This window comes from Aythya ferina (genome assembly GCF_964211825.1).
Source record: "Aythya ferina genome assembly, chromosome: 3".
NCBI classification, from domain to species: domain Eukaryota; kingdom Metazoa; phylum Chordata; class Aves; order Anseriformes; family Anatidae; genus Aythya; species Aythya ferina.
This window is the reverse complement of record NC_140298.1, coordinates 94,476,223-94,493,007: the sequence shown is the minus strand read 5'-3', so window position 1 is coordinate 94,493,007 and position 16,785 is coordinate 94,476,223. Positions and strand designations below refer to the sequence as shown.

The 16,785-nt window shown below is 37.6% G+C and overlaps 1 long non-coding RNA gene across 1 annotated transcript; it reads left to right on the top strand.

The window, feature by feature from the left end:
• Positions 1-245: 245 nt before the first annotated feature.
• On the top strand, positions 246-14,363 carry LOC311434866. The gene is made up of 3 exons (XR_014691786.1): positions 246-413; positions 8,244-8,312; positions 13,349-14,363. It is a non-coding gene; the product is annotated as an uncharacterized lncRNA (long non-coding RNA).
• Positions 14,364-16,785: the final 2,422 nt, after the last annotated feature.

Genomic DNA, 16,785 nt, shown 5'->3' with positions numbered 1-16,785 from the left:
TCCTAATTAATCTAATAAACCTTGTCACACTTGTCCGGGCATTGTACTTCTCTCCTAGCAATACAAATGCAGGAGTATCCTTAATGTTATTGGCCTGCTGACTCACAGCCAAATAAAATTGCCAAGCTGCATGACCCTGACCCTTGGACCACCTTGGACCATCAGCTCTGTAGCTGATGAGGAAGAGGAGAAAGTTCACCTTGAAGAGCAAAACACAGAGGCAGTCTCTCCTGCTTTCAGTATAGACTGCTGCCTGTCTGCTGAAGCCCCAAATGTTTTCTGAAGCCCTTAGTATGATCTGGTCTGGTAAGGAAGACTGACTGCACTGCCTGCCTGTGCTGGGAATTGTTATATCTGGAAACCGTTGGAGGCAAGTGCATTGGAGGACTGCAGTCTTTTCCTGCACAGCACAGGTGAGGACGGGTGTTTAGTTCTTTCCACCTTCATGGACTTGGTTTTCTCTGGACTTTTGGCTTCATAGAGGCCTTAAAATGTAGTCAATCTGGCATATGTCTTTCATGCACTGAAAATAAGCATGTTAAAGGTGCCAGTAGTATGTACTGTTGCTATGTCTTCCCCAGCTTTAGGGCTTTTATAGCAATTACAGGGAGTTGCCTATCATTTTGATTACAGGCACTGTCAGGTTTGCCACTTCCTCTTATTATGAGCTTCAGCTCTGTTACCCCAACAACAGTGGAGGAGATATAGGCAAAGGAGATAACATCACACGCTCATTCTCTCTCCTATCACCACATCCCAGATTTTCACAAGCAGTTTGGCTTGCTTAGAAGTGATGGTGGTAAATTTAGCAGGACAGAGAAAGAATTGCAGCAGCAGTTGACATTAAGAAGGATTACTACAAGACTAAAAAGGCTCTTATTTTAATCTTTGTCAGTACAGATTCACACACACAGTCTCACTGCTTGTTTAGAAGTTTTGAATATGTCCAGAATACCTCTCTGGAGATCAAGAAAAAATATGTGTTAGATAATCTTATCTCCAAGGAAGTAAGAGACGTAGAACCATGAGACATCTGTTCCAGAAATAGCAAAATTGGACTAATGACTGTCCACAGTGAAGAGTTTGGTAGTATAAGGCAGGAAAGGAGTGCTTTTATCATAACATCTGTAAAAAAAATCCATATTTGTCTGGACAATTTAAGATTCAGGAAGCTGCTCCTCTTTGAGGAAATCATTTCTTGAAGGTTTTGTGGTATCTTTTTAGTGGTAGTGGTTACACCACTGAAAAAATGACAGATACATCTGAAAACCATTGGCGCTGCAGCCTGTACTGTCATCCTGCATATCCAACAGGTTTCATGTAAATGTTCATGGAAGGAAGTTTATAGGTTTCTTTAAGTAGTATTTTGGCTGTCTATTACCCATCACTTCTTTGTGCTCTGTTGGAAGGTTTGGCTAACGTTGCAACATCTTGCTCAAAGAACATCATGTTGCTAGGTTAGTGTCTAAAAGCATGTGAATTAAAAGCTGCAGCAAAGTCTATTAAAAAATATTATCCATAGGCAAATACTGTTCACTCTTACATGCTAATAAAGTTTTCTTGCCTATGTGTCAACCTCATGAAATGGATTGTTTTGGTGGAAGTCGCCTACTATTGGAATTCAGTAATTTTTACTTTCTGTGGACCTTTCTTTATGAATCAAAACTCTGATAAATCTTTGATATGACAGAGTCTAGTTCCAGATTGTTTTTGTAGAATTAATACAGTCTTACACTTCTCAAGTTTATTGCCAGTTGAATTTTGCCAAAGAAAGCATCTTTTTATGGCTTTTAGTTTTTAAGGACAGTTACAGGTATATTGAGAAAAACTGTATAATACAATTGGCAGGGGAGAAATTGTATATCCAGAGGACTTAAAATAAAAGAGAACTTGACAGACAATATATGTTTAGTTGGTATACGTAATTTCTATTTAATGTCTTTTATTTTAACAACATACAAAAATATCATGTCTCCTTCTGTTTCAAACCCAGAACAATTGTTACAAATGTAGATATTTGACAATTTACTATTTGAAACAGTATTAAAATGGGTGGCTTTATATCTAAGTCTACATATAGTAGCTTCAGCTTAATAATTTTCAGTTTAAGTCTATTATTGGTGTACTTTACTTCTCTCCAAAATTTTTGCACACTTTAAAACAGTAGAGTTCTGCTTCTGTGAGAGACTGAAGTCTTCAAGGCATCAATGAAGACATTTTAAAGCTTTATGACTCTATATTTGAGTACATAGCTGCTCTAAAGCATTCTCTTATGTCTGTTTGTTTTAAGCTGCAATTCTTTTCCTGAGTACAATAACTTACACATCTCACACAAAAATAGATTTGTGTAATGCATCCTGGATGGTCTTTCTAACAGCTATGAAATTGCCGGTGTTTAATTGGTTTACAGATCATTTTAACTGAAACGATCTACTCACCAAAAGATAGCATGTAAAGTTTATCTGAATTCATTTATTTTGCAGTGTTGAAGGCCCATGACACACAAAAATCCCTCTATTTTTCTTGATTTTTCAGTTGCAGTTAGTGACTCTGACTTTCCTCTCCACCATCGCCAAACTCCATTTTGTAACAGCTTCTGAGCAGTACTTGCATCAGTGTCATCCATATACTAAATGAAAATATAACTTTAGGTATATTTCTTTTTCTTTTTTTTTTTTTTTTTTTTTTTTTTTTTCAGAGCTACATGAATTAAAGTTACTGTTGTTTGTATTTGAATTGTTATCCCACTGTCTCCCTGGCATTGGTGGCTGTGGGAGAGAAATTCATGTGAAGGATACATTGACACTGCACTTTTGTTTACACTGCTGCAGGGATACCTGAATGAGGCTGTAAAATCCACCAGGAAAGCCAAGTAAACAGATTAGAAGTCAACGAACACACCCAGCTTCATGCTGCTGTACTATACTGCTACTGCCTGAGTGGCAATACCAATCTAAGCTGTGTAAAACTAGCTTGAATATGTCTTTTGAACCTGTAGTGAGCCTTCTGAGTGAAGGCATTCAGTGCAGTCAGGTCTACCTTTAGAAAAAGTAAAAATAATTCAGGAACTAACATGCCCATGAGATTGGTGTAGTAACCGGAGATTCTCTGAGTGCAAACATGATGGGCACTGCTGAGACTGCAGCCTCCCAAATAGTAAGTTAAGCTTGATGGAAAAACACAAAATAAGAGAAAGCATTAGGCCATTTCACAGGTGCTGGACTTGAATTGCCTATCCCAATTTATTGGGAAATAAAGTAACAATCTCTATTATGTGATTCCCTAATTACAATGGGGTTGATATGACATTGCTGTCCAGATTAGTAGTTCTCAATATATCTCAACTATTCCAAGTCAGTTACTACATCAGTTTGATCAGTGCATTAAATTACATATTCATGTTTAAAAATATTTCATTTACATAGCTAGTTTTTATTGTCACGGTTTATAGCCACGTTATTACATGCAACCATATATCTCTGTGCCTTTAACGAGCATAGACCCTCCTTCTTGACCATTATCACTAAAAGTTACAGGTGTGTTGTGAATTTAATTCTTTGTCTAAGAAAATATTAACTAGAAGTTTTCCTTCTAGCTTATTTCACATCGTTGAAATCACATAACTTACAGGAATGGTAGCTTCAGAGCCCAAGGAAAATGGTAGCTAGGTTTTTTCTGATTTCAGAAAAAAAACTTCACCAACATTTGCCTGCTTGACATGATTCTGTCAAATAGCAGTCAGCTGGGAAACACAGTGCCTACTAGATATTCTTTCTCTGCTTTTTACTTCATGCAAATTTCATTGCAGAATAAACATATTTATTAATGGATTAGCAATACCCAAACACAATTTCAGTCTCATACAAGCGGTAAAAGCCATGTAAATTACTGCCACGCGAAAAATGAAGCACAGTAACTTTCAGTAGCACATTGTCACTGCATAGGTCATGCTTTGTAGATATAAGAAATCTCAGTCATCTTTTATGATCTGAGAAGTATGACTTCTCATATTGTATCAAAGTGTCAGCAAATGGCACTTTTTATCACTTTTATCACTTTTATATACAGTTCTAAACTCCTAAAAACATCAAACACCCTTTGTACAATTTGTCCTTCAAATACCTTACATTTTGATTAAAATACTTGAGCTTAGATGTGCAGCTATATTTGCAATGTTTCTTTCAGTTTTAATTAAGCTTGCTTCTGAGTTTGTTATATCAGGCAAAAAGAGGATTTAAGCCTACTCAGTACTTACAAAAGAGAGCACAACCCAGGGAGGAAGCAAGGCTGAGATTTCACCATTCTAAACACCAGGCGTGTGCATTACCACATCACTGAACAAGCCAGACTTGTCCTGGGTCACACAGCGGTACACAATCCCATTGCAGGTAGCCACAAAACATGATGCGCTGAATCGGTCAGATTAATGTTTTTAATTTTGGCTTGATGCCGGCTACAGGAAGACTGCCGATAACATGTGGTGAGTATAAACATTAAATTTCATACCGCATTTAATCTGTTTACCTGACATTAGTGTTTGTTCATTCATACGAAATCACAGTCAAATAAAACAAAATTTCATAAATCTTTACTCTTAAGAATGGCTCTTACACATGTTGACTTCATTTGTAGTTAATAAAAGCATTGATCTTGCTTGGGCAGGTAATAATGTCTTTATTTCCTCATAGCCATGTAAGAACTGAGTAAACAAAAAGGTCACAACAATCAATTAACCTCAAACTGTTTTCAAAATAACAACTAATCTGTCTTTTAACACTGCAAAATCAACAGAAATAGATCACTGAATAAATGACAAAATATTCTTACAACATGTGAAGCTGTTTTTAATAGGAGCCCTACTTTAGCTTTTACCGGTTCCAGTGTAAATCAAAATATCTACCTGAAGCGGTGTAAGAGGTCACTCTTTTTATGTTCACTGAGAATTGTAACCATTCTCCAAAACTCCTGAGTTCTCCAAAAGTTCACCTGGTAATAGGAAAAAGACTTCAAAGATAATGGGCAATGTCCAAGTGACTGAAAGTAGCACCACCTGTTATCTGCTGACACATCCATATAGGCACAGAGTTGTTTACTCCCTCTTATTGACTGAGCTCATCAGTTGCTAATAATGAATTGTGTTATTGCTTCAATGTTTCACCCAGTGCTTCACCCAGGCAAGAAAGCTGGGATGCGATTGCTGAACAGCACAACACATCAGCAACATGAAATGCTCTTACAAGTCTATGCAAGGCTCTTGGAGCTGAAATAAACATTGTGCCACAACATTATGAATGTGATGGAATTGTACATCTACAGATCCATATTGGCCTATTTCTATTATATAATCCTGTGACACAAGTGCATCAATTTAAAGAAGCTGACAGTGGGAGGGAATAATTCACATGTAAATTGCATCCTAACCATTTTACCAAAGGCCTCTCAACCTTTATCTCCCAGGATGAGAACTATGCACAGCATGGAGATAGCTCTAGTGGATCCATATATTTTTCCAAGTTCTGTCTTGTCTACAAATTACCATTCTTGGGCAAAATGATAAGAATAGGAATACTAAATTTCAATAACCTGTATTCTAGAAACAAGCTCCAAGTTCCAGCATGTCACATCTATCAACATCCAAGACGCAATCAGTATTTGTAACCCAGGCAAAGGATTGAGGTAGCTCTAATAGCTGTAATAGATTATAGGATGAGAAGCAAGATTTCTCTGCCCATACTTACAAATGGAAAGAGTCAAAACAGAAAGAAAGCATTTTCCATGCTACAAAGTGTGATAGGTTTCTGTAAGTCTGTGGTGGTTTAACACCAATGGACAGCTCAATGCGACCACAACATTCTTTCAGTTGCTCTCCTCAGAAGGACAGGGAGAGAAAATATAATGAAAAAAGCTCATGGTTTCAGATAAGGTCAGAGAAACTACTCACCACGTACTGTAACAGGCAAAACAAACTCAGTATAAGGGAGATTAATGTAATTTATTGCTTGTTGCTAACAGACCCCATCCACCTTCTTCCACCTCCTGCCCCCGAGTGGTGCAGGGGAATGGACAATGGGGGCTGCCGTCAGTCCCTAATTCTTCATCTCTGCTGCTCCTTCACAGTCACTCTCTGCCCCTGCTCCCCATGGGGTCCCTCCCACGGGATGCCGTCCTTGCTGAACTGAGCCTCCAGGGGCTGCCCACAGGCAGCAGCTCTTCAAGAACTGCTCCCACATGGCTCCGTACCATGGGGTCCATGGGTCAGGAGCAAACTGCTCCAGCATGGGTCCCCCACGGGCAGCAGCTCACCCCTGCTCCTGCGTGGGCTCCTCTCCATGGGCTGCTGCTCCAGCCCAGGGCCTGCTCCTGTGGGGGCTCTCCATGGGCCGCAGCCTCCTCCAGGCCACATCCACCTGCTCCATCGGGGGCTCCTCCACAGGCTGGCAGAATGGAGATCTGCTCTATGTGGGACCCATGGGCTGCAGGGGGACAGCCTGCTCCACCAGGGGCCTCTCCACAGGCCGCAGGGGAACTGCTGCTGTGTGCCTGGAGCACCTCCTGCCCTCCTGCTGCACTGACCTTGGGGGCTGCAGGGCTGTTTCTCTCTCATTTTCTCTCTTTTCTCTCTCCCAGCTGCTATTGCAGCAGCTTCCTTTCTTTTCCTTTCTTATATCTGCTCTCACCAAGGTGCAAACATCATTTATTGGCTTAGCCCTGGCCAGCAGTGCATGCCTTTGGAGACAGCTGAAGTGGGGTCTGATCTGATGGGGCAGCTTTTGAGGTCCTCTCAAAGAGCGCATCCCTGCTGTCCCACCACTACTTTGCCATGTAAACCCAATACAAAAATAAGCTGTTCACTAGCAGTACTAACTAAAGATGTAAAATTCTTCAGGTATTTTCAACAAGTTCCCATAGATTACTCTGTAATATATAGATATATAGTATGACATTTCCTTTTCCTTATCTTTTCTGCACTGGACACTGAACTAGAGCTCAGACCACACTTGATAAAATCCTTAAAAATGGCAAAGAAAAAAAAAAAAAAAAGAAGGAACATTACTATTACACAACAACTCAGATATGCCATTAGCATGCTAACAATATCACTGTTTTTTATCAGTTCTAAGAGTGCATTTCAGACTGAAATAATAGCAACGATAAAAGCAATCCCATAGGACTCTGCAGAAAAGTGCACTAAAACCTGATTGCGTATCATCACACAGGCTTAGTGATTTGTTATTTAGAAATGTGTAAAAGGAAGTATAGTACAGAGTATTTGTGGAAAAAAGTATCACTCACAGTATCCTTATGGATAGTCCTCCTTTCCCTCCTGCACATCTACATAGAGGAGTCCAGGGAACTGAGGACAGGAACCAATCTTGCATGGCCTACATTACATCAAACAAACACAGCAGTTAACTTTAGGGCACATTGGAGCTACTCTATTATTAATGCAATTTAGGAGCATGGATCTTAAATTGAGATGTGGAAAGAAGTAAAGATGAGCTGAGCTTGGTTTCATCTTTCCCAAACATCATGCAATAGTGGCAGCTTTCCACGCATGGCAAAAAAAAAAAATGTACTCCAAAAGGGCATGTAGTGATGGGTTCAGAGAAGGGCAGTCCTTGAAGGCAGGCAACCAAGTCCTTCCTAAGGCAGTGAGTTTTAGTACAGCCCCTCTCTTAGGCACTTGCCAACCACATGTAGTCACAAATATGTGGGAGAAAGAAAAAAATGGATTATTTTCTGTAGAAACTTGATACTGCTAAAGGAAAACTTTAAATCAAAGGTAGACATACTAAATACATGTAAAACGTGATGGAAAATGCATTTGGGTAAGTGAAATAAAAATGAGAAAGATACAAAATATATGTTCCTACATCTAAACTGAATTCCATAAAAGATACGGAATGGTAAGACATGAGAAGACTAGACATTGGATTAATATGGTTACCAGTACAATAAAATGCAAAAATTCTACCACCAACAACAACTAAAAGTAAAGTAAATAAAGGAAAGTAAAACTAGTAACACCTGAAAATGATAAAACAAAGGTTTTTAAAGTACCATAGTAAGAAGACACAGGGCTTTTTAACAGAAAATTTAGCAGAGAAGAAATACATAAATTTATAACTGAGCAAAAATACTTTAATTCAAGCCCACACTCATTCATTTAAAAGGAAAGAGAAAAGAGGTTTTCCTTGGTGCTTTCAGTTAAAATAATATGTTACTATCACTTTCCTTTGTAGTAACATCTTTTCTGTGAATAAATTTGCGAAACAGAAGATCACTTCCAGCAAATCATAAAAGCTGTCAAGGTACGTATGTCTTTCATAGCAATAAAATGTTCACATCTTAAATTAATTGAGACTGCTCAGGTGCTAACATAATTAAGCATGTCTGTCTCAATTTACCCTTAGACTGGATGCAAGTTGGGACAATAGTTATCAACAGATCATCTTTCAGATCAGTTACTTTAGTTTCCATTATAGGCCACAAAAGCATTAAAAAATGGGCATAGTGATTAAACTCCATCCTAATTTATTCAAAAAGGATTTTCCCTTTACCTACATATTTCTTTAACAGGAATTTCCTGATACACTACTTCAAGTTAAAAAAAATAAAAATAAAAATAAATATAAAAAACAGTTTGAGGCATCTTTTTGGCTTTTTTCCCTCCCCTTTAGCCAATTTCCAATTCCTTAGTGTGACTCTGCTTTATTTCTGTAAACACTAGCGCCAGTACATATTGTTCACAAATTCTAGACACTTTTGGCATTATCTCCTTAAAGGTTGGTAACATAGTCATAAAAACTGAAAAACTGATTTAATGAAAAGCTTTTGTTTACTTCCTTCAGTGATCCAGTTTTAATTCCAAATGACTTTTGAGCCTATTTTACCTGACTAGTCTGTCTGTGATTACTCTATCAGTCCATCTGGTGTCCCCCTCCCCTCTCCATTCTTTCAGTACTTTTAATCTATTGGCTAACTGCAAACAAGCCTGTAGATAACACCTTATTGAATTGCTGTGAATTTAACAAAAACTGGGAGGGAAAAGAAACCCACAGTAATTCTGTTTCTGAGTCAAAGCTTCCCATGTCCTCTGTTTCTCTGCCTGAATGGCTAATCAGTCAGAAGGAAGATGTCTTGATCTTGCTGACAGCGTGCACATTATGGTGGAAACATGAGGCCTTGAGAAAGTAGCTAAGATTGTTGTGTTAGATGGAGTCTTACATGAGACAGATATGTACTAAAAAAAAAAAAAAAAAAAATTTTTTAATGTATCCATTTAAAAAAATAAAAGTTGTAAGAAAACCTTGTGGCACTGACGTACATGGTTTAGTGATTGGACTCAGTAGGTCACGTTGGTGGTTGGACTTCATGATCTTGAAAGTCTTTTCCAGACTAAATGATTTTACATTTCTATGATTCTATTAAAATGACTATAAAGAGTCATAAGAAAATTAGACAACATGGTTTTGATTCATGGACAATGGAAAATTTACAAACATTATCTCAAGTTTGGTCAAATGTTAACTGCTTGGAAGGAAATGTTAATTTCCATGGCAGGAATCTCTTATTTTAGAAATCTTGTTGATCATTTTTTTACTTTTCCATCTCTGTTCTTGTATTGCCCAGTAGAGAAAGATGTCTCCCTGTGCTTCACCATGATGCAGTAGTTCTGAGCAGGCTTTTTTTTTGTTTGGTTCACATGCCACCTAGCCAGCTGACAGGTCAGGCAGAAAGAGATTGTGAGTGGAAGCACATGGACTCTTTCAGAAATGGAAAAGAATTGGTGTTAGAACCCAAAGGAATGAGCAACAAGGGATGAAAGAGGGAGAGGTGTGGAGGAAGGCTGGACTTGGCTGTTCCACATGGCTGGAGCAAGAAGCCAGGAACCATTAATGGAAAATTGAGACCAGAAACAGAACAAAGCACATTGAGAGAAGATAAATTTTACAGTACTCTGATCACCTGTAATGGTAGAGGTAAGCATGAATTCTAGGACTGATAGAAAACTATGAGGAAAACTATGAGGAAGGACTACATGCTGCTGCGACATGATAGACACAAGAGGGGGGTATTAGTCATGATTAAGAAGAGCTGGAAAAGATATTTCTATGGGAAGGTTACCATGTGAATGGAGTGAAACAAGCAAGCTGGCTCCAAAACAAGGTAACTTAACATGCCATTAAATTACTGTGTGAGCTAATTAGTCTATCCGAAAATTGAGGCTTGTTACTAGAGGTGTGTCACCATGCAGATATAAAGATATTACTTATCTTACACCACAGGATGTGTGCTTGTATTTCCTAATATGAATAACATCATTTAGACATGTTGGCTCAAGTGACACTATCTTGGGGTCTCTATAATCCACTCCATGCTATCAAAGGAACACCCCAAACTGTTAAAGTATACACCCTTACAAAGCACCATTTTACTCTTCTGTCAATGAGTATTTGTGACACTCAGTGTACCTCACCTCTCAGATGCAGAGCTATAAATCCATATGTTATAGATTCAGTCTTGGTCTCTCCCTAGACTGAGACACAGCTACAATACTGTTCTTAAAGTTGGTGCACTTGAGGATGATTAAAGCTGCGCTTTGAAGATTAAAAATAAAAATAAATAAATAAATACATAAATAAGTAAAATCATGAATAGAATCATGCTTTGAAAGTGAAGTATGAGATAACTGAAGTTTGGCAGTCAAAATTTAGGGATTACTTTTGAAAATTCTAACCTTAATTTTTGCATCTCAGTTTCCCAGTTGTATAATGAGTGCCAATAATGGCACTTAATTGTGTTGAGAACCATACATCAGCTAATTTTATGAAGTACTTACATGCCATGGTGAGAGCACAGCACAATCATCCATGAAGATATTAGCTAATTTTACATTCTATGCAGGATTTGCCTGTTGGATGCTGAGTAAGATCTGATATCAATTATTGAGGGAAAAAGATAATAAGAAATATGGAGTAACTAACCTTTCACTGAATAAGGCAGAATTTCCCAAAGAGAAAAAAACAATATCTGTATAATCACATAAATAAAAGCTGCCTGATAATGTATAAAAAGAGCAGAATAAAAATTATTTGCACAGGAATCCTTTATTTTTACATTCCTCAAATTTTAATTTCATTAAATTACATAATGGGTGAAGTAGGATGAATGGACAAATAGACTTTTTAAAGACAATTTAAAATAACACTTTTCAATACAAAAAGGTCCAAATGGTATCAAAAAGTTTTAAAAGAGATTTGTTTTCCAATAAGATGTTCTTATGCATGTATGTGCATAACAATCCAACTTTCTGCATAAGGATAGAGTGAGTTTCCAAGAGAAGGAAAGTTTTGCAGGTCATTCCAAAAAGAGTTAAACTATCTTGGACAGAAAGTAATAACCATTGCATGTTTAGCAATTTGCATTTCAAAAGCAGAATACATCTTAAATTTTCTAATCAAGACATTCCAATTTGTTCATTTTGTTTAAAGCCCACTTCTCTTCCTTGGAAAAGTCCTGAAAAACCAAACAGCATAAAATCTAAACAACTTTCCTTCTGAAAGAAAAGAAACGGAATGAGCTGTTCATGCTGCTTAGTAAGGCTTAGCCAAAACTTTGTGGGGTGACATAAAATGATGAAAGATAAGAAATAAAATCTACATTGACTAGAAAATGTTTTTCATTGTATTTATGAGCATTTAATAGCATTTAATGTATTTATCTGTAATGCAGATAAATGTGCAGTTCATACACATTCAGGCTTTAATATATTTACTATCTTCATGTCATTTAATATCACAGAAATTCCATTGCATTTAGGGTACAACATGTGAAGCATAAAGCTTCCCAATGTAAATAAATACACAAAAATATTGTCCTTAATTCACTACAATCTTCCCTGCAGTACAATATTTGTTTCTCCTCTTAATAACTAATCCTAATCTGAAAAACATCATAGTCCAAGTATAAGCACCAGTATTTTCTGGACAAATGTGGTCAAACCACCAATAGTTGCATGAATAAATTCAGTAGTTTTTCTTATTAATTAAATCATTGTGGTCATGTGATGTCAAATTGTCCTTTTTTTTCCCTTTCCACTAAATGTTCTATGCACTTCATTTTTCTATTAAATTCACTGATCTGAATATTTTAAACTCTAACCTGAATATTTTAAGCTTAGTTTGGATCATTTGTATTTCCAGCTCTATTTCCATTTATTGTGATGTCAGTAATTCATTGGAGTCATCTACTCAGTTCCACTGCAACAGCTGTCCTAAAATTTGCCAGTTGCTCTCATCTATTTTTCAGCATTCTGGTTAATGCATATCCTACTTGTTAACAAAGTATATTCAAGTAGTCTTTACAAGTTATAGCACTATATTAATACTTTTATTTCACACTATGCTGAATTTAAACTTATATGAATGTCCTTTCTCCCCATCTTCAGATTTCCAGTCTCAAAGGTCAAGATCACCTTTACATCCAAACTGTTTAAGAAATCTTTCAAGGCTTGTTCTAGGGATAGTGTGACTCCTGTGTGTCAGCTGACACCATAATGTTCTGTACTATCTATCTGGCGACAAACTTAGTAGAATTCAGTCAAACACATAGTCAGTCAAGCACTTCTTACCATAATGATCATAGATGTTTGTTGTGCTTAGCTTTCTGCGGTATCCAATCTGAAATAAAATCAAACCAGAATATACTGACACAGTACCCAGACTCACTATACCCAGACTCACATTTTTGCAATTTATCAGGATATAGAAATACTATCATGTATCAATGGACCAGCCAACAAGGGAGAGGAGAATGACAATTTAGTTTTTCAGAAATGGCAGGCTTTATTTGGAAACTGAATATAGACAATGAAAAGAGTGAAATACTAACAATGAAAACTATTTTGCTGAGAAGGTATGTTACAACACTGTGTGTACACATCTCAGGTAAGGGGATAAGGGAGATTACACAGCAGCTTATTAAGTCATTTGCCTATAAAATAGCCCTCGAGGAACACTTTTGGTCTTATCACATCTGCAATTACTTGTATTGATATTTCTCATTCACCGTTTTGTCTCTCTCTGTGTTAATTTTCACATACACATTTGTCTCCCAAATTCAGTCCACGATTCATCATGAACTTTCTTCATGAAAAACTATTTCTGCTATGAATAATATAAGAATTAAATGTTTAATGTTACTACCAATTCTGAGGTTATTGATCAAAATCTAAGTACGGTTGTTTACTTGTCTTCCAAATCCACTATTTTTTAACTGCTTCCTGCTACTAGGATATACATAATAACAACTGGACATGACCTTGTATTTGTTCTTCTTCCTGTAGGTGTGGACACGTTGCGTGCTGGTTCATGATGTAGAAAGTCACTGGTACTGTATGTTTCTGAGGTCACCGGAAGCCTTCCTTACTCACTGCAGTTTATGCATCAGTCTTCTGATAAGAAAGATGGTGAAAGATCCTTTACCAGAGCACACAGTGACAGGACAAGGAGCACTGGTTTTAAATTCAAAGAGGGTAGATTTGTACTGGATATAAGGGAGAATTTTTTTTATTGTGAGAATGGTGAGACACTGGAATAGGTTGCCCCATAAAGTTGTGGATGCCCCACCACTGGAATTGTTCAGTCGGATTGTATGGGGCTTTGAGCAACCTGATCTGATGAAAGATGTCCCTGTCCATGGCAGTAAGGTTGAACTGGATAATCTTTAAAGGTCTCATTCAACCCAAACCATAATTTGATGATTCTTTGATGTGCTCTCTTCTTCAAAATTTTCTACTACATTTTTTCCTGTTTACTGAAGGCTTGAACTAAGGCTGATTGAAGGAAATCAAAATGGAAGCATTTTCTTTCATTTCACTGCAAATCAGACAGTAAATGAAAACTGAAATATAGCTGAGAGGACTAGATGCAACAGAGGACTTAAGTACCCAAAAAGCCTTTAATCTGAGCATCATGTGGTCTGTAAGAGGAGGTAATCAAAGCTTCTGGATGTTGATCGGGCTTATGAGTTAGGAGTGAATGTGCCCACAGGGACAAAGATCTGTGTATGTAAAGGCATAGAATAACAGGCACCCTGCAGCTTTCAAATGGAAAAATAAGACCCTGTGGAGTCAGTTTAAATAACAGTTGAGTAGGGCTTATTAGATGAGCAATTTTCAGCACAGGTGCCTGAGGTCCCATGTTAGTCATCAAGTCCCTTCTTAGAGTTGAAATCATTTTGGCTACTTCATTCAGAAGTTGCCTAGGCTTCGATAAAAAAATGAAAGGATAGCACTTATTTAATTTCCAGAAGTTTTTATGCTGCCTTATATTTTTTATGATATTCTGCTTCATTTTAGCTTGCCATACATTTATAGTTCTGCATAACTGAACTCCAGAATTTGTTCAGTTTCAAAACACTTTTTTTTTTTTTTTTTTTTTTTTTTTTTTTCTGTGTAACAATTCCATTTTAAAAGAAGTTTGATCCTTGGCAGAGGCAACTGCCAATTTCCACATTCAGAACCAGTCATTTTTACAGAATGACTCCTTTGCCTACAGATTTTTTATCCTGAGTTGAATTACCCTTATTTATTTACTTACTAAATACAACTCAGTATAGGATTTCCACTTAAATATTAATGCATTTGCTTGGTCAAAATAAATTGTAAGTATATGTCTTCTAATCAATGAATTTAAAATGATTGTTTGAATGCACCTCTGGACTTTTATCACAAAAGTTAACAATTTTTCATTTCAGATAGCTAAAGGGACTTGAATCCATAAATGTTAGAACTTAGGAGTACATTTTGCCCAAGATACTGTTTATGAACTTGACTATTTCAAATTAGCCTTCCAATATTGTATAGGGCTCAAAGTATTCAAGTATTTCAAGGTTTGTTGCATAATAGTATCTTTTGCAGCTCTATCAATGTTAATGATAATATACAGAAACTTTTCACCTTGTCTGTCTGTATATATTTAACATTTATTTTTTTTTCTGACATGAGATGGTTCAAAGATAAGCCAGGAGTTGGACTTGATGATCCTTGTGAGTCCCTTGCACCTGAGGATATTCTATAACTCTCGGAGTGCTTACTGTAAATTTATAGTAAACTCTCACAGTATCTACTTTGATTGACTTGCAGTTTCCTAAGCAATAGTCATTCATAGTCCATTTACAAGGAATCCACCTAACACCATGGAATTAAGGTTTCAGATTGAAGCATATTTAAAAATAATACATATTTCTGGTCTTTAAGATTTCAAGACAGACCTTAAGAATGTGTTCTACCTTAGGCTAAGTGTTGCCAGCAGGTCAAGAGAGGTGACCCTTCCCCTCTACTCAGCACTCATGAGACTGCACCTGGAGTCCTGTGACCAGTTCTGGGCTCCTCAGTACAAGAGGCGTGGACATACTGGAAAGAGTCCAACAGAGGGCCACCAAGATGATTAAGGAACTGGAGCACCTTTCCTATGAGAAAAAGCTGGGAGAGATCAGCCTGGAGGAGTCTTGGAAGGATCTTATCAATGCCTATAAAAACCCGAAGAGAGGGAGCAGAGAAAGGTTCTTTTTGGTGGTGCCCAGTGCCAGGGCAAGAGGTAATGGGCACAAACTGGAACACAAGATATTCAGTCTGAAGGAAAAATTTCTTTATTGTGCAGGTGACTGAGCGCTGGCATAGGTTGCCCAGACAGGCTGCAGAGTCTCCTCCTTGGAGATCTTCCAAAGCTACCTGGGCACCCTGCTCTGGGTGGCCCTGCTTGGGCAGTGGGTTGGACCAAATCACCTCCAGAGTTCCCTTCCAACATCAGCCATTCTGTAATTCTTTGACAGAGCTAACTGATGACTCCAGTGTTGGGAATATATAGTTTCCATTACTCTTGATGTTTCAACTCCAAAGACAATTTACATATCTGAGAAATTAGCCATTCTGCACCGATAATATTAATAGACACCATCAGGTAGTAATATTATTTCATAATCTCAAGCTATTCCTTTACTCATTATCTCTCTCAGTTGCTTCTCTTCAGAACTGGCAAGTCCATCAGTTTCCTTGTGGTAGCTTCTACAGTGCTCTTACGTGCTGATAACAAAAAACTTTTATGCTGGTGAAACCTAAATTTTGTTTATCACCAGGTAATCCCAGTTAAAGACTGGGGAGACTGTGAGAGAGAAGCCTAATGAAAAATTGTTTTTTATTGAAGTTTTATAGACTTCTTTATTATTCTAGGTATGAAGTAAACTTTCTGAATTACAGCTGTTGTAGGAAGGACAATAAGTGTAGAATCACGGTATCACAGAAAGAATAGCTTGGTAAGTGTTTTTGGAAGTCCTCTAGTCCATAATCCTGCTCCAAGACTGTCTAACCATAAGTTTAGAAAAGGATGGCCAAGGCCTTGTCAAGTCACGTTTTGAAAATCTCTACGGAGGCGGATCCCATGGTCTGTCCGGGAAGCACACGCTAGTGCATAACCACCCTCGCAGAGAGGACTTCCTTCCAGTCCTCAATTAGAACTTCCTTTGCTGCAACATGGGAGCATTGCTTCTTGTCATCTCATTGTCACGGGCAGCACTGCCAAGGAGCCATCACAGTGTATCTGCTTCCTCCTGCAACCTCACAGCAAGAGCTTTTAAAAACTGATATTGAAACAAGCTACTCTCTCTCTCTACTTGTAATTTCAGTTATGCTTGGGTTTTCAGCATACCTTACCAATCATCCTCAATTCCTGTATGTCCCTGAAAAAGCTGGCAACCAAAGATGTGAGACTACAACCTTGCCCA